Below are 22,873 nucleotides of genomic sequence, written 5' to 3'. Positions count from 1 at the left end.
TGGAAGTAATTTTAGATTTAAAGAAAAGTTACAAAAATAGTACCTAGCTCTCACATACACTTCACCCAGTTTCCCTAATGTTAACATCTTACACAACTGTGGAAGATTTGTCAAAATGAGAGACTTTATCTGGATTTCCCTAGTTTTTCACTCATGCCTCTTTTTTCTATTCCAAGACCCAATTCATGATAACACACTGCACTGAGTCATGCTTCCCTAGTCTCCTCTGGTCTCTGTCAGTTTCTCAATCTTTCCTTATTTTTCAGGACCTTGAGATTTTTGAAGAGCACTGGTCAGAATATCTCTCAATTTAAGTTTGTCTGACATTTTCTGAAGATTACACTGTGGTTATGGGATTGGGAGAAGAAGACCCTAAGAAGTGAAGGGCCCTCCTCATCACATCCTGAGGGGATATGCTATCAATGTGATTAACTCTACTATACGGGTGACAGAAACCTTGATCACTTGGTAGGTGGTATCTGCTAGGTTTCTCCACTAACAAAACTATTATTTCCCTCTGCATACTCGATCTATTGGAAGTGAGTCATAAATCCAGATCACACTCAAGGGGAGAGAAATTAAGATACACTCTGCCATTATTTTATGCTTAGAACATTCTTATAATAAAGTGACCACTTATATTTGCTACCTGTTTTTTTCCCCCAATTATTTCATATTTTTCCTTGGGAAATAGACACCTGAACGTTACCAGGAAGACAGCTAAACGTGGTTTACTCCTATCCCATTCTAAATTAGGAAGATCACTGGTCTAAGGGGAGAAGAAATGTGGGTAGGATGATCAAGAAATTTAAAAATAATTTATCTTGAGGAAAATAGAATAGAAACACATTCATGCATATTCAGGAAACATGCTTATGGCCTTCCAAATGCCCAAAAGCACTGTGAGTACATAAAGCACTGAGTACGTCCACACTTGTGCTCTCAGCTGAGCCACATGTTTACTAAGAGTAAGCTCAATTTAATCACAGAAATGTTTATGCTACTTAAACATGTTATTTTAGCTATATACCTTAATTAAACAGAATGTAACCAAAGGAAATATGAGTTACTATTTAGTAACTACTTTGTTACTAAAAGTAAAGTTGACAGATTAGATGAAAGCCACTTGTTTAAAAAAATAAACCACAGGTGGGAGGTAGAGATAACTACAGAACAATGGGGAGAGTGAGGAAAGTAAAAACCTAAAAGAATCCTACACTCAAGATTGCTCCAACAGTGTCTAACCTTGCATGCCACTAAAAAAAAAAAACAAAAATTGGAAAAAAGCAGGTATTACATGTAGTATGGCTTAAGTGAAAAAACCTGGAAAACAGGGGACTAATATTCAACAAAAACAAATTGGCTTTGCAAATAATCCGATCAAAAAATGGGCAGAGGATCTGAACAGACACTTCTCCAAAGAAGAAATTCAGGTGGCCAACAGGCACATGAAAAGATCCTCCACACCGCTAATCCTCAGAGAAATGCAAATTAAAACCACCATGAGGTATCACCTCACACCAGTCAAGATGGCCACCATCGGGAAGACACACAACAACAGACGTTGGCGAGGATGTGGAGAAAGGGGAACCCTCCGACACTGCCGGTGGGAATGTAAATCTCAGCTCAACCACTGTGGAAAGCAGTATGGAGGAGGTTCCTCAGGAAGCTCAAAATAGAAATACCACTTGACCCGGGAATTCCACTTCTAGGAGTTTACCCTAAGAGTGCAGCAGCCCAGTTTGAAAAAGACAGATGCACCCCTATGTTTATCGCAGCGCTATTTACAAGAGCCAAGAAATGGAAGCAACCTAAGTGTCCATCAGCAGATGAATGGATAAAGAAGACGTGGTACAGATTATACACAATGGAGTATCATTCAGCCAGAAGAAGGAAACAAATCCTACCGTTGGCAACAACACGGATGGAGCTAGAGGGTATTATTACAATGCTCAGTGAAATAAGCCAGGCGGAGAAAGACAAGTACCAAGTGATTTCACTCATATGTGGAATATAAGAACAAAGAGAAACTGAAGGAACAAAACAGCAGCAGAATCACAGAACCCAAGAATGGACTAACAGTTACCAAAGGGAAAGGGACTGGGGAGGATGGGTGGGAAGGGAGGGATAACGGTGGGGAAAAAGAAAGGGGGCCTTACGATTATTAGCATGTATAATGTGGGGCGGTGGGGCGGGGGGGGGTGCGCGCAAAGGGAGGACTGTGCAACACAGAGAAGACAAGTAGTGATTCTACAGCATCTTACTACACTGATGGACAGTGACTGTCACGGGGTTTGTGGGGGGGACTTGGTGAAGGGGGGAGTCTAGAAAACATAATGTTCTTCATGTAATTGTAGATTAATGACAACAAAATGAGTAAACATAAAAAAATAACAGTAAGAAAGTAAAAAGTGTTTCCCAGTTTACTGTGTTGTGTTACTCGTATACCAGACACAGGCCCCAAAACGAGACCAAAGAGAAAATCTGGGCTGCCAGGCTCAGTCAGGACGTGGAATGTTGCTATGCTGAAACCTGGTGGTCCCTGACCTACGCTTTCTGGGAAGCGAAGAAAGAACCTGCCTGCTAGCTAGAAAGGGAAGTCACGCGGACGGTCCCCTCCTCGGAATCGGTCACCCGCCTGGCTGGCCATGGCAGAGGAAGCATGTCTGGCTCCAGGCCTCCCAGAGAAGATGGGAAGGCCCGGGGCGAGGGCGGGCGGCGCCCCGGCAGCCCCGGCCTCAGGGACCGCGGGGGCACAGCATTGGCCGCCGCACCCCGGGTGCCGAGCGCGTGCAGAGCCGACACCCGGGCGGGCCTAGCTCTGACAGACGCGAGCACTGCGGCCCTAAACGGTCTGCATGGTGGTCTCGCTGGCCCAAACACCTGCACGGCCCTCGGCGGGCAGTCCCGGGGGCTGGGGACTCTACTGGGGTTGGCGTTGGGGCCACGCCCTGTGACACTGGGCCAGGGTCTCCTCTGGGTGGGGCTGGTGTGCTCACGGCAGTGGGGGCTCCCTGATGCCTCCCCCCTGGGTGACATCACGGTTGCCGGGGCGGCTGCTCTGTGATGCGTCCCCTGGCTGACCTATCAGAGGCTGCCCTAGCTGGGCAGCTCAGTGCGCGCTCGGCCTGAGAAGGAGTTGGAAGCTCTCCCTAGCTTCGTACCCTATTCTCATGCCTGCCTCAAACGAAGGACCTATGGACACCACGCCGCTGGGGCCGGACTCTGACGCGGAGGGCGAGCCTATGAACACCACGCCGCCCCCGTGGGCCGCCGGCCTGGGGCCGGACTCTGACACGGACGGCGAGGCTATGGACACCACGCCGCCGCCGTGGGCCGCCGCCCTGGGGCCGGACTCTGTCACGGAGGGCGAGCCTATGGACACCACGCCGCCCCCGTGGGCCGCCGCCCTGGGGCCGGACTCTGACACGGACGGCGAGGCTATGGACACCACGCCGCCGCCGTGGGCCGCCGCCCTGGGGCCGGACTCTGTCACGGAGGGCGAGCCTATGGACACCACGCCGCCCCCGTGGGCCGCCGCCCTGGGGCCGGACTCTGACACGGACGGCGAGGCTATGGACACCACGCCGCCGCCGTGGGCCGCCGCCCTGGGGCCGGACTCTGTCACGGAGGGCGAGCCTATGGACACCACGCCGCCCCCGTGGGCCGCCGCCCTGGGGCCGGACTCTGACACGGACGGCGAGGCTATGGACACCACGCCGCCGCCGTGGGCCGCCGCCCTGGGGCCGGACTCTGTCACGGAGGGCGAGCCTATGGACACCACGCCGCCCCCGTGGGCCGCCGCCCTGGGGCCGGACTCTGACACGGACGGCGAGGCTATGGACACCACGCCGCCGCCGTGGGCCGCCGCCCTGGGGCCGGACTCTGTCACGGAGGGCGAGCCTATGGACACCACGCCGCCCCCGTGGGCCGCCGCCCTGGGGCCGGACTCTGACACGGACGGCGAGGCTATGGACACCACGCCGCCGCCGTGGGCCGCCGCCCTGGGGCCGGACTCTGACACCATGGCGCCCCTGCGGGCCACCTTCCGGTCCCCACCGGCCCGATGCCACACGCGGCACAACCGCCGGACTCAGCCCTACCCCCGACGACGGTGACGCGCTGGACACGCCGCCACCCTTGCGGCCGTCTACCGGTCTCCCCCAGCCCCGTACAAGGCCCATGCCCTTTTGTTGGGGCTTCCTATCCTCCCTGCTATCCATTAAAGAAAGTCTTTCCCACATCTGTGTGGGTGTATTGTATTTTCCCACTAAACCCTGTTCTTGCTAATATGCCTCTGGCTCTCTTTACTCTTTCACTCTGCTACAGAGGAAGAACTCACATACACGAGTGATAATGCTTTGAGCCACACCTAACAATGTAACATGCCCCACGCCCCAGTGACTGGGATGTGGAAGTAGCCGCGTTTTATGACTGTGCGTGCTCCACGCGAGGTCTGCGTGCTGAGCGTTTAAGGGATGACAGCCCAGGGGGAGGCAAGTCCAGAGGAGGGAGACCGGGTTGGCTAACGAGGCCCCTTCCCTCTTCTCTGCCACTGCTCTGAGCTCGCCGCAGGCTAGGGAATCCCCGCTGTGACACAGAAAACCACTCTTTTCATTTTGGTTCTTAAACATGTTTGTGTGTGTGTGTGTGTGTGTGTGTGTGTGTGTGTGTGTGTGTGTGTACCACTGCCCCTATCGGTCTAAAAGTAACAAAGAAATGCGCGATAGAGCGAACAACTTGCAAACAGTGACCAGAAAGAGTAAACTTTTCCACTAGCCTCTGGGGATATAGATATCCCAAGTGTTTCTATGCAATTGTAGAAAGATTTTGCTGGAAATGTCGCTGGGACCACTCTGAACCATCACGTTCGTTAAGGCAATAAGCCAGGACAGGAGAGCAGCAAAGAGCACCCACGGTGCGTCTCCTACGTATAAGGCCAAGGGGTACAGGCTTTAATTCTACTACCTCACTTCATCTCACCATGACTGACGTGGGGTGACCTTACGCACCACCTTCATACATGAGTAGAAAGTTACTTCGGAATCACTTTCCTTAACAGAACATAAATAAATGCAAGGACATCAGCATTCCTCGAATTCCTGCCACCGCCACCCAACTCTTTATGCACAGCACCCTTTCCATACGAACAGAAAACACAGCTCTAAATGCTACTATCCCATTTCAGATAGACCTCACTCACATCTAAATGCCGAGATGCACTGAAACTGCACCTCCACCTTGACAACAGAGGGGAGCAGTTTCCCCGCGAGATAGCTGGCCTGCCACCTCAGCAAGCCCACGGGCCACTAGCCCACACCAGCCCCGCGTGTCCCCAAAAAGGCGGCTCACTGAACCTGCGACTGCACATGCTCTCTGGAGATGGGCAGCCAGGCAGGGCCACCGAGGTGACATCGGCGCGCAGGCACAAAGACTTACTACTGGGCGTGTACCTGCCTCGGCCCCAGCAGGCCAGCCGGGGTGCTCCCTGTGTGGGGCCTCGGATGTGCCCCGCAGCTCACGCAGCCGCCCCGGCAGGGCCAGCCCCAGGGCAGAGCACCCGGAGGGCCCCAGCCCGCACTGGTTAGAGAGTCCAGCCGGCCATGTACACCCAGCGGACTCGGGCCACCTACCCAGGTGTTCCAACCCACGGCCACTCCTCTCAAGACCCAAAGACACAGCTAACTCACAGAAACAAACACAAGGCATCAAGAATGAGAAGGAGACAGAGGAATGACTGCGCGCCTAGTGACGGTACACGTTGACAAAAACGGACAAAATAAACGAACAGGAAGATAGCTAGACAGATACATTAGATAGATGGACAGATTAGATTAGACTGATAGACGGATAGATAAGATAGAATGATAGATTACATAGATCATACAGATACATAGAGATTAGATAGAATAGGCAGACAGATTAGATAGATGATACATGATAGATCAGGTGGACAGATTAGACAGACACCTACAGATACACATAGATAGATGACAGGTAGATAGATTGATAAGATGATAGACTAGATAGATGATATAGATACATATAGGCTAGACAGACACATTGATATAGATACATATAGATGACAGGTAACAGACAGATAGGTGATGGATTAGATAGTTTGGATAGACAGACACAGACATGACAGTAGATAGATGAGAGTAGAGAGATCAGATAGATAGATAGATAGACAGACAGATAGACAGACAGACAGACAGACAGGTAGGAAAGCATAATACTCAACAAAGCTATCGCTCATAACCAGGAGAGCAACGATGAAAGCACAGAGAAGAACTACAAGCAAAAAGAAGATAGAAATCAAGTTGAAGAAGTGCCATAAGGACACAGCTATCAATTATCACAGTAAAGGGAAAGACTTTAAATGCTCCCAACAAAAGACACAGGGTTGAATGAATGGATGAAAACTCAAGACCGCCTACGTGCTCCCTTACAGGAGGCTCACTTGAGATCCAAGCACACAGACAAACTACAAGTTGAAGGGGTGGGAAAAGGTACCCTATACAAGTGAAACTGAAAAAGAAAAAGAAAAAGAAAAAGAAAAAAAAAAAAAAAAAATTAAAGATGGCTTGGTGGGATTAAAGACGGCAGTGTGAGAGGGGAGGCAGAAACCTCCTCCAAAAACCACATACATACATACATACATACATACATACATACACACATACAATGCGGAAATATAACTACACCAGATCCTGGAAGAGAAGCAGGAGAGGAGGCTGCCGCGGCAGGCCGTCACCTCAAGGTGAAGGGTGACGTACCAAAGCCGTGATCCAGAGGGACCCGGCAGGCCCTTCCCGCACCCGAGCTCCCCGGAGGGAGGAAGAGAAACGGAAACGGGGAGGCGGGTGGAGGCCTAGGCCTGCTGAACACCCAGCCCTGGAGATCTGCTCTGGGAGCACGAACCTACCTTACGTGATGCTCTGGAGGATCGGTGGGGTTGGAAAGCAAAGACAGGCGGAGTACTTGGAGAGACTGGAGATTCCTGCCACTTGCGGAACACAGGGATCCACATCCGGCTGCTGTGGGATGAAAGAAAGGCGGGCAGTCTGAGAGACTTCCTAACAGCGAGAGAGCTGCTAAAGGGGCAAGGGCTGCACAGAGCTTGCCGCTCAGGAGAAAGCACAGGTGCGCAAAACTGTCCGGGTGCACTCTGCCCAGCAGGTGGGGGAACTTTTAGGAGCTGCACCTTCCTCCCCCGCCAGCACCGGCTCGCAAACCGGCTGCCCCCCTCCATCGCGCCAGGCCAGCGACAGGACGGCCCCACCTACGGCAGCTACGGGTGCAAAGCACAGAGGCTTCTCCCTGCGTGCTCCGCAAACTGGCCCTGGCGGTGGAGACAGGCACTGCGGCCGGGAAGCAGGAAAGACCTCTTTCCTCCCGTGGGCACCAGCGCCGCTCCCGTGACCCCTGCCTGCCATCACCCCAAGGGCTGAGCAGCTCCAGAGAGAAAAGCTTCTGGGCGCTACAGGGCGCCACCTACAAATACGAAGCGTCAAAGTCAAAGGAACCTGGTAACTGGAGGACTCGATCAATCTTTGTGAAAGGGATCTCAACATCACAATCAGAAACATGCTCATGGAGCTCCAGCAAAAAGTTGCCCCTGTCTCTTGGGCATAATTCTCTCTCTCTGTCTCTCTCTCTCTCTCTGTCTCTCTGTCTCTCTACCAGGAGCACTTTGGAGGCCTTGTTCTGAGAGGGATGCTGGGGCAGCCCAGCAGGAACGGGCAGAGCTCTCAGATCCACCCCGGCCAGTGCCCGGGCAGTCCCACACGGGGTCTGACCGAACTGCAACGGGGGGACGCCGCACGTGTACCTCCGCAGGAAATAACAGTGCCGCACGCTAGCCTTCCCATTAATGGCTAGTGGCTAGGTGGCTCCACCGATACCAGGTGATGTCCACATCCCGGGCCTTACCTCCGTGGCAACCTTTATTCCCTGTGAACCTTGGAAGCAGCACATGGAAAGATACTACCAGTCTCCACCATCTCACCTCTCAGTTTAGGCTCGAGGTTCCCGTATCACATCTTCTCCTCTTCGTTCCAGTTTCCTTGGCGGGTCGGTGCTCTGAGGGGGGGGAAAAAAAAAATTGACTCAGAATTGGAATGAAATGGCAGGGGGGTGTAAGAGTCTGTTTAAACACCATCAGTAGAACAAAGACATCCGACAGTATGGGAGGATAGATTCATAGATGGCGTATCCGATAAGGGGTTGATGACATCTAAAATACGTATTAAGTGCCCACGCACCTCCACACACAAAAAGCAAATAATCCAATTAAAAAATGGGCAGAGGATCTGAACAGACACTTCTCCAAAGAAGAAATTCAGGTGGCCAACAGGCACATGAAAAGATGCTCCACATCGCTACCATCACCAGAGAAATGCAAATTAGAACCACCATGAGATATCACCTCACAGCAGTCAGGATGGCCACCATCGGGAAGACACACAACAACAGACGTTGGCGAGGATGTGGAGAAAGGGGAACCCTCCGACACTGCTGGTGGGAACGTAAATCTCAGTTCAACCATTGTGGAAAGCAGTATGGAGGTTCCTCAAAAAACAAAAAAGTACAAATACCATTTGACCCAGGAATTCCATCCACTCCCAGCAATTTACCCTAAGAATGCAGGAGCCTAGTTTGAAAAAGACATATGCACCCCTATGTCTATCACAGCACTATGTACAACAGCCAAGAAATGGAAGCAACCTGAGCGTCCGTCAGTAGATGAATGGATAAAGAAGAGGTGGTACATATGCACAATGGAATATTATTCAGCCGTAAGAAGAACACAAATCCTACCGTTCGCGACAACACGGATGGAGCTAGAGGGTATTATGCTCAGTGAAATGAGCAGGATGGAGAAAGACAAGCAGCATCAGATGATTTCACTCATCTGTGCAGTAAAAGAACAAAGCAGAAACTGAAGGAACAAAACAGCAGCAGACTCACAGAACCCAGGAGTGGACTAACAGTTACCAAAGGGAAAGGGACTGGGGAGGGAGGGATAAGTGGGAAAAAGGGGCATTACGGCTCGCACACATAATGTAGGGGGTGGGGGCGGCGGGGGTGCCGGGGCCCGGGGAAGGCAGTATAACACAGAGAAGACAAGTAGGGATTCTACAGCGTCTTACGACGCCGATGGACAGTGACTGTAATGGGGTATGGGGTGGGGGGACTTGATAAGATAATGGGAGGGGGAGGCTAGTGACCATGTTGCTCATGTAATTGTACATTAACGGTCACACACACACAAAAATCACAACGAGCTATCACCTCACACCAGTCAGAATGGCTGGTACCAAAAGAAGAAAGAAAAAAACAAAAACAAGAAATAACAAGCGTTGATGAGGAAGTGGACAAAGGGAACCCTCGTGCACTGTTGGTGACCATGTGAATTGGTGCAGCTACTATGGGAAACAGTGTGGAGGTTCCTAAAAATATCCATAGCGGTATCATATGACCCAGCGTTCTTTTTCATACACAGCAGTGGAACTCCCTTCAGGATACCGGACCTGTTTCCAAGGCATACAACACCAAGCAATTCTCAAACACCAGCAGGGTTTCTGAGAACTCAGCTCTGAGGATATCTGCCTGGACGCAGCACAAGATTCCCCAGGGTAAGGTTTCTAACCTCAAGACTGCCCTCCACCCCAACTCCAGAGCCCGGTTGCCAGGCCCATGCAATTAGCCTGTGCTTCCCACCTGCATACAGGCTAGGATTGGAAGTTCCAACGATCTCCCCCTTAGGTACTGCCCAAGTTGCTAGGGTGCCTCAGCAGCTCAGGAAAACACGTTCACCAGCTTAACAAAGAGTATCATAAAGGACACAGCAGCGCACGTGCGCGCTTCACACGCACACGCGCGCGCACACACACACACACACACACACACACACACACACACACACACACACGGCAAGGTCCCAAGTAAAGGAGCTTCTATCCTCCCGGGACTTGGGGCCTGGCATGGTGGCATGTGCAGGCGACCTGGTTCCCCAAGCATGGAAGCTCTGACAGAGAAGCAGGAGAGGAGAGAGAGAGATGTGCTCTTCTCATAGGGTTTTGTGAAGGCTTCACTGCAGAGTCATGACTGACTAAATCGCTGGCCATTGCTGATTCAACCTCCAGCCCTCATCCCTTTCCTCTTCCTTCCCTGGGGGCTGGGGGCTGAAAGTTCCCACCCGCTAACCACAAGCCTGGTGCCCCTGGCAACCAGCCTCTACCCTGGGCTAGGGCCCCAAAGCCTCTGCATTAACCTAACAAGACACCCATTGGACAGTTATGGCTCAGAACGATTTTCAGGAACTGTGGATGGGGAGCAAAAATACCTAGGAAATGAACAAAATATTAGCAAACCAAATTCAAAAATACATCAAGGGGATCAAACACCATGATCAAGTGGGATTCATCCCAGGGATGCAAGGATGGTGACAACATTCGAAAATCCATCCACACCATCCACCACATAAACAGAAAGAAAGACGAAAACCACATGATCACCTCCACAGATGCTGAAAAAGCATCCGACAAAATTCAACATCCATTCACGATAAAAACTCTCAACCAAATGGGTATACAGGGCAAGTACCTCAACATAATAAAGGCCGTATATGACAAACCCACAGCCAACGTCATACTGAACAGCGAGAGGCTGAAACCTGTTCCTCTGAGATGGGGAACAAGACAGGGATGCCCACTCTCCCCACTGTTACTCAACACAGTACTGGAGGTACCAGCCACGGCAATTAGACAAAACAAAGAAATACAAGGCATCCAGACTGGTAAAGAAGAAGCTACGCGGTCACTATTTGCAGGTGACATGATATTGTACATAAAAAACCCTAAAGACTCCACCCCAAAACTGCTAGAACCGATCACCGGAATACAGCAGAGTTGCAGGATACAAAATCAACACACAGAAATCTGTGGCTTTCCTGTACACTAACAATGAACCAAAGGAGAGGGAAATCAGGAAAACAATTCCATTCACAATTGCATCAAAAAGAATAAAATACCTAGGAATAAACCTAACCAAGGAAGCGAAAGACCTATACCCTGAAAACTATAAGACACTCTTAAGAGAAATTAAAGAGGACGCTAACAAATGGAAACTCATCCCACGCTCTTGGCTAGGAAGAATTAATATCGTCAGAATGCCCATCCTGCCCAAAGCAATCTACAGATTAGATGCAGTCCCTATCAAATTACCAACAGCATTCTTCCACAAACTGGAACAAATAGTTCAAAACTTCATATGGAAATGCCAAAGATCCCGAATAGCCAAAGCAATCCTGAGAAGGAAGAAGAAAGTGTGTGTGTGTGTGTGTGTGTGTGTGTGTGTGTGTGTGGGTGGGTGTGGGTGGGTGGGTGGGTGTGTGCGGTATCTCGCTCTCCAACATCAAGCTCTACTACAAAGCCACAGTCCTCAAGACAGTTTGCTCCTGGCACTAGAACAGAGCCACAGACCAGTGGAACAGAATAAGAGACTCCAGACATTAACCCAAACATATGTGGTCAATTCATATATGATAAGGGAGCCAGGGACATACAATGGGGAAAAGACACTCTCTTCAACAGATGGTGCTGGCAAAACTGGACAGCTACACGGAAGAGAATGAAACTGGATCACTGTCTAACCCCATACAGAAAAGTAAATTCGAAATGGATCCAAGACCTGAATGTGAGTCATGAAACCATAAAACTCTCAGAAAAAAACATAGGCACAAATCTCCTGGACATAAACGTGAGCGGCTTCTTCAAGAACATACCTCCCCGGGCAAGGGAAACAAAAGCAAAAATGGACTGGTGGGACTACATCGAGCTGAAAAGCTTCTGTACAGCAAAGGACACCCTCAATAGAACAAAAAGGTGCCCTACCGTATATGCAAGAATATATTCATAAATGACAGATCCGATAAAGGGTTGACATCCAAAATACATAAAGAGCTCACGCACCGCAACAAACAAGAAAAGCAAATAATCCGATCAAAAAATGGGCAGAGGATCTGAACAGACACTTCTCCAAAGAAGAAATTCAGGTGGCCAACAGGCACATGAAAAGATCCTCCACACCGCTAATCCTCAGAGAAATGCAAATTAAAACCACCATGAGGTATCACCTCACACCAGTCAAGATGGCCACCATCGGGAAGACACACAACAACAGACGTTGGCGAGGATGTGGAGAAAGGGGAACCCTCCGACACTGCCGGTGGGAATGTAAATCTCAGCTCAACCACTGTGGAAAGCAGTATGGAGGAGGTTCCTCAGGAAGCTCAAAATAGAAATACCACTTGACCCGGGAATTCCACTTCTAGGAGTTTACCCTAAGAGTGCAGCAGCCCAGTTTGAAAAAGACAGATGCACCCCTATGTTTATCGCAGCGCTATTTACAAGAGCCAAGAAATGGAAGCAACCTAAGTGTCCATCAGCAGATGAATGGATAAAGAAGACGTGGTACAGATTATACACAATGGAGTATCATTCAGCCAGAAGAAGGAAACAAATCCTACCGTTGGCAACAACACGGATGGAGCTAGAGGGTATTATTACTATGCTCAGTGAAATAAGCCAGGCGGAGAAAGACAAGTACCAAGTGATTTCACTCATATGTGGAATATAAGAACAAAGAGAAACTGAAGGAACAAAACAGCAGCAGAATCACAGAACCCAAGAATGGACTAACAGTTACCAAAGGGAAAGGGACTGGGGAGGATGGGTGGGAAGGGAGGGATAACGGTGGGGAAAAAGAAAGGGGGCCTTACGATTATTAGCATGTATAATGTGGGGCGGTGGGGCGGGGGGGGGTGCGCGCAAAGGGAGGACTGTGCAACACAGAGAAGACAAGTAGTGATTCTACAGCATCTTACTACACTGATGGACAGTGACTGTTACGGGGTTTGTGGGGGGGACTTGGTGAAGGGGGGAGTCTAGAAAACATAATGTTCTTCATGTAATTGTAGATTAATGACAACAAAATGAGTAAACATAAAAAAATAACAGTAAGAAAGTAAAAAGTGTTTCCCAGTTTACTGTGTTGTGTTACTCGTATACCAGACACAGGCCCCAAAACGAGACCAAAGAGAAAATCTGGGCTGCCAGGCTCAGTCAGGACGTGGAATGTTGCTATGCTGAAACCTGGTGGTCCCTGACCTACGCTTTCTGGGAAGCGAAGAAAGAACCTGCCTGCTAGCTAGAAAGGGAAGTCACGCGGACGGTCCCCTCCTCGGAATCGGTCACCCGCCTGGCTGGCCATGGCAGAGGAAGCATGTCTGGCTCCAGGCCTCCCAGAGAAGATGGGAAGGCCCGGGGCGAGGGCGGGCGGCGCCCCGGCAGCCCCGGCCTCAGGGACCGCGGGGGCACAGCATTGGCCGCCGCACCCCGGGTGCCGAGCGCGTGCAGAGCCGACACCCGGGCGGGCCTAGCTCTGACAGACGCGAGCACTGCGGCCCTGAACGGTCTGCATGGTGGTCTCGCTGGCCCAAACACCTGCACGGCCCTCGGCGGGCAGTCCCGGGGGCTGGGGACTCTACTGGGGTTGGCGTTGGGGCCACGCCCTGTGACACTGGGCCAGGGTCTCCTCTGGGTGGGGCTGGTGTGCTCACGGCAGTGGGGGCTCCCTGATGCCTCCCCCCTGGGTGACATCACGGTTGCCGGGGCGGCTGCTCTGTGATGCGTCCCCTGGCTGACCTATCAGAGGCTGCCCTAGCTGGGCAGCTCAGTGCGCGCTCGGCCTGAGAAGGAGTTGGAAGCTCTCCCTAGCTTCGTACCCTATTCTCATGCCTGCCTCAAACGAAGGACCTATGGACACCACGCCGCTGGGGCCGGACTCTGACGCGGAGGGCGAGCCTATGAACACCACGCCGCCCCCGTGGGCCGCCGGCCTGGGGCCGGACTCTGACACGGACGGCGAGGCTATGGACACCACGCCGCCGCCGTGGGCCGCCGCCCTGGGGCCGGACTCTGTCACGGAGGGCGAGCCTATGGACACCACGCCGCCCCCGTGGGCCGCCGCCCTGGGGCCGGACTCTGACACGGACGGCGAGGCTATGGACACCACGCCGCCGCCGTGGGCCGCTGCCCTGGGGCCGGACTCTGTCACGGAGGGCGAGCCTATGGACACCACGCCGCCCCCGTGGGCCGCCGCCCTGGGGCCGGACTCTGACACGGACGGCGAGGCTATGGACACCACGCCGCCGCCGTGGGCCGCCGCCCTGGGGCCGGACTCTGTCACGGAGGGCGAGCCTATGGACACCACGCCGCCCCCGTGGGCCGCCGCCCTGGGGCCGGACTCTGACACGGACGGCGAGGCTATGGACACCACGCCGCCGCCGTGGGCCGCCGCCCTGGGGCCGGACTCTGTCACGGAGGGCGAGCCTATGGACACCACGCCGCCCCCGTGGGCCGCCGCCCTGGGGCCGGACTCTGACACGGACGGCGAGGCTATGGACACCACGCCGCCGCCGTGGGCCGCCGCCCTGGGGCCGGACTCTGTCACGGAGGGCGAGCCTATGGACACCACGCCGCCCCCGTGGGCCGCCGCCCTGGGGCCGGACTCTGACACGGACGGCGAGGCTATGGACACCACGCCGCCGCCGTGGGCCGCCGCCCTGGGGCCGGACTCTGTCACGGAGGGCGAGCCTATGGACACCACGCCGCCCCCGTGGGCCGCCGCCCTGGGGCCGGACTCTGACACGGACGGCGAGGCTATGGACACCACGCCGCCGCCGTGGGCCGCCGCCCTGGGGCCGGACTCTGACACCATGGCGCCCCTGCGGGCCACCTTCCGGTCCCCACCGGCCCGATGCCACACGCGGCACAACCGCCGGACTCAGCCCTACCCCCGACGACGGTGACGCGCTGGACACGCCGCCACCCTTGCGGCCGTCTACCGGTCTCCCCCAGCCCCGTACAAGGCCCATGCCCTTTTGTTGGGGCTTCCTATCCTCCCTGCTATCCATTAAAGAAAGTCTTTCCCACATCTGTGTGGGTGTATTGTATTTTCCCACTAAACCCTGTTCTTGCTAATATGCCTCTGGCTCTCTTTACTCTTTCACTCTGCTACAGAGGAAGAACTCACATACACGAGTGATAATGCTTTGAGCCACACCTAACAATGTAACATGCCCCACGCCCCAGTGACTGGGATGTGGAAGTAGCCGCGTTTTATGACTGTGCGTGCTCCACGCGAGGTCTGCGTGCTGAGCGTTTAAGGGATGACAGCCCAGGGGGAGGCAAGTCCAGAGGAGGGAGACCGGGTTGGCTAACGAGGCCCCTTCCCTCTTCTCTGCCACTGCTCTGAGCTCGCCGCAGGCTAGGGAATCCCCGCTGTGACACAGAAAACCACTCTTTTCATTTTGGTTCTTAAACATGTTTGTGTGTGTGTGTGTGTGTGTGTGTGTGTGTGTGTGTGTGTGTGTGTACCACTGCCCCTATCGGTCTAAAAGTAACAAAGAAATGCGCGATAGAGCGAACAACTTGCAAACAGTGACCAGAAAGAGTAAACTTTTCCACTAGCCTCTGGGGATATAGATATCCCAAGTGTTTCTATGCAATTGTAGAAAGATTTTGCTGGAAATGTCGCTGGAACCACTCTGAACCATCACGTTCGTTAAGGCAATAAGCCAGGACAGGAGAGCAGCAAAGAGCACCCACGGTGCGTCTCCTACGTATAAGGCCAAGGGGTACAGGCTTTAATTCTACTACCTCACTTCATCTCACCATGACTGACGTGGGGTGACCTTACGCACCACCTTCATACATGAGTAGAAAGTTACTTCGGAATCACTTTCCTTAACAGAACATAAATAAATGCAAGGACATCAGCATTCCTCGAATTCCTGCCACCGCCACCCAACTCTTTATGCACAGCACCCTTTCCATACGAACAGAAAACACAGCTCTAAATGCTACTATCCCATTTCAGATAGACCTCACTCACATCTAAATGCCGAGATGCACTGAAACTGCACCTCCACCTTGACAACAGAGGGGAGCAGTTTCCCCGCGAGATAGCTGGCCTGCCACCTCAGCAAGCCCACGGGCCACTAGCCCACACCAGCCCCGCGTGTCCCCAAAAAGGCGGCTCACTGAACCTGCGACTGCACATGCTCTCTGGAGATGGGCAGCCAGGCAGGGCCACCGAGGTGACATCGGCGCGCAGGCACAAAGACTTACTACTGGGCGTGTACCTGCCTCGGCCCCAGCAGGCCAGCCGGGGTGCTCCCTGTGTGGGGCCTCGGATGTGCCCCGCAGCTCACGCAGCCGCCCCGGCAGGGCCAGCCCCAGGGCAGAGCACCCGGAGGGCCCCAGCCCGCACTGGTTAGAGAGTCCAGCCGGCCATGTACACCCAGCGGACTCGGGCCACCTACCCAGGTGTTCCAACCCACGGCCACTCCTCTCAAGACCCAAAGACACAGCTAACTCACAGAAACAAACACAAGGCATCAAGAATGAGAAGGAGACAGAGGAATGACTGCGCGCCTAGTGACGGTACACGTTGACAAAAACGGACAAAATAAACGAACAGGAAGATAGCTAGACAGATACATTAGATAGATGGACAGATTAGATTAGACTGATAGACGGATAGATAAGATAGAATGATAGATTACATAGATCATACAGATACATAGAGATTAGATAGAATAGGCAGACAGATTAGATAGATGATACATGATAGATCAGGTGGACAGATTAGACAGACACCTACAGATACACATAGATAGATGACAGGTAGATAGATTGATAAGATGATAGACTAGATAGATGATATAGATACATATAGGCTAGACAGACACATTGATATAGATACATATAGATGACAGGTAACAGACAGATAGGTGATGGATTAGATAGTTTGGATAGACAGACACAGACATGACAGTAGATAGATGAGAGTAGAGAGATCAGATAGATAGATAGATAGACAGACAGATAGACAGACAGACAGACAGACAGGTAGGAAAGCATAATACTCAACAAAGCTATCGCTCATAACCAGGAGAGCAACGATGAAAGCACAGAGAAGAACTACAAGCAAAAAGAAGATAGAAATCAAGTTGAAGAAGTGCCATAAGGACACAGCTATCAATTATCACAGTAAAGGGAAAGACTTTAAATGTTCCCAACAAAAGACACAGGGTTGAATGAATGGATGAAAACTCAAGACCGCCTACGTGCTCCCTTACAGGAGGCTCACTTGAGATCCAAGCACACAGACAAACTACAAGTTGAAGGGGTGGGAAAAGGTACCCTATACAAGTGAAACTGAAAAAGAAAAAGAAAAAGAAAAAGAAAAAAAAAAAAAAAAATTAAAGATGGCTTGGTGGGATTAAAGACGGCAGTGTGAGAGGGGAGGCAGAAACCTCCTCCAAAAACCACATACATACATACATACATACATACATACATACACACATACAATGCGGAAATATAACTACACCAGATCCTGGAAGAGAAGCAGGAGAGGAGGCTGCCGCGGCAGGCCGTCACCTCAAGGTGAAGGGTGACGTACCAAAGCCGTGATCCAGAGGGACCCGGCAGGCCCTTCCCGCACCCGAGCTCCCCGGAGGGAGGAAGAGAAACGGAAACGGGGAGGCGGGTGGAGGCCTAGGCCTGCTGAACACCCAGCCCTGGAGATCTGCTCTGGGAGCACGAACCTACCTTACGTGATGCTCTGGAGGATCGGTGGGGTTGGAAAGCAAAGACAGGCGGAGTACTTGGAGAGACTGGAGATTCCTGCCACTTGCGGAACACAGGGATCCACATCCGGCTGCTGTGGGATGAAAGAAAGGCGGGCAGTCTGAGAGACTTCCTAACAGCGAGAGAGCTGCTAAAGGGGCAAGGGCTGCACAGAGCTTGCCGCTCAGGAGAAAGCACAGGTGCGCAAAACTGTCCGGGTGCACTCTGCCCAGCAGGTGGGGGAACTTTTAGGAGCTGCACCTTCCTCCCCCGCCAGCACCGGCTCGCAAACCGGCTGCCCCCCTCCATCGCGCCAGGCCAGCGACAGGACGGCCCCACCTACGGCAGCTACGGGTGCAAAGCACAGAGGCTTCTCCCTGCGTGCTCCGCAAACTGGCCCTGGCGGTGGAGACAGGCACTGCGGCCGGGAAGCAGGAAAGACCTCTTTCCTCCCGTGGGCACCAGCGCCGCTCCCGTGACCCCTGCCTGCCATCACCCCAAGGGCTGAGCAGCTCCAGAGAGAAAAGCTTCTGGGCGCTACAGGGCGCCACCTACAAATACGAAGCGTCAAAGTCAAAGGAACCTGGTAACTGGAGGACTCGATCAATCTTTGTGAAAGGGATCTCAACATCACAATCAGAAACATGCTCATGGAGCTCCAGCAAAAAGTTGCCCCTGTCTCTTGGGCATAATTCTCTCTCTCTGTCTCTCTCTCTCTCTCTGTCTCTCTGTCTCTCTACCAGGAGCACTTTGGAGGCCTTGTTCTGAGAGGGATGCTGGGGCAGCCCAGCAGGAACGGGCAGAGCTCTCAGATCCACCCCGGCCAGTGCCCGGGCAGTCCCACACGGGGTCTGACCGAACTGCAACGGGGGGACGCCGCACGTGTACCTCCGCAGGAAATAACAGTGCCGCACGCTAGCCTTCCCATTAATGGCTAGTGGCTAGGTGGCTCCACCGATACCAGGTGATGTCCACATCCCGGGCCTTACCTCCGTGGCAACCTTTATTCCCTGTGAACCTTGGAAGCAGCACATGGAAAGATACTACCAGTCTCCACCATCTCACCTCTCAGTTTAGGCTCGAGGTTCCCGTATCACATCTTCTCCTCTTCGTTCCAGTTTCCTTGGCGGGTCGGTGCTCTGAGGGGGGGGAAAAAAAAATTGACTCAGAATTGGAATGAAATGGCAGGGGGGTGTAAGAGTCTGTTTAAACACCATCAGTAGAACAAAGACATCCGACAGTATGGGAGGATAGATTCATAGATGGCGTATCCGATAAGGGGTTGATGACATCTAAAATACGTATTAAGTGCCCACGCACCTCCACACACAAAAAGCAAATAATCCAATTAAAAAATGGGCAGAGGATCTGAACAGACACTTCTCCAAAGAAGAAATTCAGGTGGCCAACAGGCACATGAAAAGATGCTCCACATCGCTACCATCACCAGAGAAATGCAAATTAGAACCACCATGAGATATCACCTCACAGCAGTCAGGATGGCCACCATCGGGAAGACACACAACAACAGACGTTGGCGAGGATGTGGAGAAAGGGGAACCCTCCGACACTGCTGGTGGGAACGTAAATCTCAGTTCAACCATTGTGGAAAGCAGTATGGAGGTTCCTCAAAAAACAAAAAAGTACAAATACCATTTGACCCAGGAATTCCATCCACTCCCAGCAATTTACCCTAAGAATGCAGGAGCCTAGTTTGAAAAAGACATATGCACCCCTATGTCTATCACAGCACTATGTACAACAGCCAAGAAATGGAAGCAACCTGAGCGTCCGTCAGTAGATGAATGGATAAAGAAGAGGTGGTACATATGCACAATGGAATATTATTCAGCCGTAAGAAGAACACAAATCCTACCGTTCGCGACAACACGGATGGAGCTAGAGGGTATTATGCTCAGTGAAATGAGCAGGATGGAGAAAGACAAGCAGCATCAGATGATTTCACTCATCTGTGCAGTAAAAGAACAAAGCAGAAACTGAAGGAACAAAACAGCAGCAGACTCACAGAACCCAGGAGTGGACTAACAGTTACCAAAGGGAAAGGGACTGGGGAGGGAGGGATAAGTGGGAAAAAGGGGCATTACGGCTCGCACACATAATGTAGGGGGTGGGGGCGGCGGGGGTGCCGGGGCCCGGGGAAGGCAGTATAACACAGAGAAGACAAGTAGGGATTCTACAGCGTCTTACGACGCCGATGGACAGTGACTGTAATGGGGTATGGGGTGGGGGGACTTGATAAGATAATGGGAGGGGGAGGCTAGTGACCATGTTGCTCATGTAATTGTACATTAACGGTCACACACACACAAAAATCACAACGAGCTATCACCTCACACCAGTCAGAATGGCTGGTACCAAAAGAAGAAAGAAAAAAACAAAAACAAGAAATAACAAGCGTTGATGAGGAAGTGGACAAAGGGAACCCTCGTGCACTGTTGGTGACCATGTGAATTGGTGCAGCTACTATGGGAAACAGTGTGGAGGTTCCTAAAAATATCCATAGCGGTATCATATGACCCAGCGTTCTTTTTCATACACAGCAGTGGAACTCCCTTCAGGATACCGGACCTGTTTCCAAGGCATACAACACCAAGCAATTCTCAAACACCAGCAGGGTTTCTGAGAACTCAGCTCTGAGGATATCTGCCTGGACGCAGCACAAGATTCCCCAGGGTAAGGTTTCTAACCTCAAGACTGCCCTCCACCCCAACTCCAGAGCCCGGTTGCCAGGCCCATGCAATTAGCCTGTGCTTCCCACCTGCATACAGGCTAGGATTGGAAGTTCCAACGATCTCCCCCTTAGGTACTGCCCAAGTTGCTAGGGTGCCTCAGCAGCTCAGGAAAACACGTTCACCAGCTTAACAAAGAGTATCATAAAGGACACAGCAGCGCACGTGCGCGCTTCACACGCACACGCGCGCGCACACACACACACACACACACACACACACACACACACACACACACACACACACACGGCAAGGTCCCAAGTAAAGGAGCTTCTATCCTCCCGGGACTTGGGGCCTGGCATGGTGGCATGTGCAGGCGACCTGGTTCCCCAAGCATGGAAGCTCTGACAGAGAAGCAGGAGAGGAGAGAGAGAGATGTGCTCTTCTCATAGGGTTTTGTGAAGGCTTCACTGCAGAGTCATGACTGACTAAATCGCTGGCCATTGCTGATTCAACCTCCAGCCCTCATCCCTTTCCTCTTCCTTCCCTGGGGGCTGGGGGCTGAAAGTTCCCACCCGCTAACCACAAGCCTGGTGCCCCTGGCAACCAGCCTCTACCCTGGGCTAGGGCCCCAAAGCCTCTGCATTAACCTAACAAGACACCCATTGGACAGTTATGGCTCAGAACGATTTTCAGGAACTGTGGATGGGGAGCAAAAATACCTAGGAAATGAACAAAATATTAGCAAACCAAATTCAAAAATACATCAAGGGGATCAAACACCATGATCAAGTGGGATTCATCCCAGGGATGCAAGGATGGTGACAACATTCGAAAATCCATCCACACCATCCACCACATAAACAGAAAGAAAGACGAAAACCACATGATCACCTCCACAGATGCTGAAAAAGCATCCGACAAAATTCAACATCCATTCACGATAAAAACTCTCAACCAAATGGGTATACAGGGCAAGTACCTCAACATAATAAAGGCCGTATATGACAAACCCACAGCCAACGTCATACTGAACAGCGAGAGGCTGAAACCTGTTCCTCTGAGATGGGGAACAAGACAGGGATGCCCACTCTCCCCACTGTTACTCAACACAGTACTGGAGGTACCAGCCACGGCAATTAGACAAAACAAAGAAATACAAGGCATCCAGACTGGTAAAGAAGAAGCTACGCGGTCACTATTTGCAGGTGACATGATATTGTACATAAAAAACCCTAAAGACTCCACCCCAAAACTGCTAGAACCGATCACCGGAATACAGCAGAGTTGCAGGATACAAAATCAACACACAGAAATCTGTGGCTTTCCTGTACACTAACAATGAACCAAAGGAGAGGGAAATCAGGAAAACAATTCCATTCACAATTGCATCAAAAAGAATAAAATACCTAGGAATAAACCTAACCAAGGAAGCGAAAGACCTATACCCTGAAAACTATAAGACACTCTTAAGAGAAATTAAAGAGGACGCTAACAAATGGAAACTCATCCCACGCTCTTGGCTAGGAAGAATTAATATCGTCAGAATGCCCATCCTGCCCAAAGCAATCTACAGATTAGATGCAGTCCCTATCAAATTACCAACAGCATTCTTCCACAAACTGGAACAAATAGTTCAAAACTTCATATGGAAATGCCAAAGATCCCGAATAGCCAAAGCAATCCTGAGAAGGAAGAAGAAAGTGTGTGTGTGTGTGTGTGTGTGTGTGTGTGTGTGTGTGTGTGTGGGTGGGTGGGTGTGGGTGGGTGGGTGGGTGTGTGCGGTATCTCGCTCTCCAACATCAAGCTCTACTACAAAGCCACAGTCCTCAAGACAGTTTGCTCCTGGCACTAGAACAGAGCCACAGACCAGTGGAACAGAATAAGAGACTCCAGACATTAACCCAAACATATGTGGTCAATTCATATATGATAAGGGAGCCAGGGACATACAATGGGGAAAAGACACTCTCTTCAACAGATGGTGCTGGCAAAACTGGACAGCTACACGGAAGAGAATGAAACTGGATCACTGTCTAACCCCATACAGAAAAGTAAATTCGAAATGGATCCAAGACCTGAATGTGAGTCATGAAACCATAAAACTCTCAGAAAAAAACATAGGCACAAATCTCCTGGACATAAACGTGAGCGGCTTCTTCAAGAACATACCTCCCCGGGCAAGGGAAACAAAAGCAAAAATGGACTGGTGGGACTACATCGAGCTGAAAAGCTTCTGTACAGCAAAGGACACCCTCAATAGAACAAAAAGGTGCCCTACCGTATATGCAAGAATATATTCATAAATGACAGATCCGATAAAGGGTTGACATCCAAAATACATAAAGAGCTCACGCACCGCAACAAACAAGAAAAGCAAATAATCCGATCAAAAAATGGGCAGAGGATCTGAACAGACACTTCTCCAAAGAAGAAATTCAGGTGGCCAACAGGCACATGAAAAGATCCTCCACACCG

General features: G+C 51.6%; 1 long non-coding RNA gene across 3 annotated transcripts in view; it reads right to left on the bottom strand.

Annotated features, from left to right (window-relative positions):
* LOC130683858 (uncharacterized) overlaps positions 1-22,873 on the bottom strand; it is a 50,737-nt gene that overhangs the window by 22,215 nt on the left and 5,649 nt on the right. For 2 of the 3 annotated variants that reach the window (XR_008997893.1, XR_008997892.1), the window contains exons 2-5: positions 18,771-18,844; positions 17,688-17,799; positions 8,012-8,085; positions 6,929-7,040 (exon numbers count right to left, since the gene is read on the bottom strand). This is a non-coding gene — a long non-coding RNA (uncharacterized LOC130683858). The remainder of the gene's footprint in view (positions 1-6,928; positions 7,041-8,011; positions 8,086-17,687; positions 17,800-18,770; positions 18,845-22,873) is intronic. The other variant, XR_008997894.1, reaches the window with a different exon arrangement.

The sequence above is a fragment of the Manis pentadactyla genome, chromosome 5 (assembly GCF_030020395.1).
Source record: "Manis pentadactyla isolate mManPen7 chromosome 5, mManPen7.hap1, whole genome shotgun sequence".
Classification (NCBI taxonomy): domain Eukaryota; kingdom Metazoa; phylum Chordata; class Mammalia; order Pholidota; family Manidae; genus Manis; species Manis pentadactyla.
Note: the sequence above shows the minus strand (reverse complement) of the source record. Positions and strands in the feature narration are given on the sequence as shown.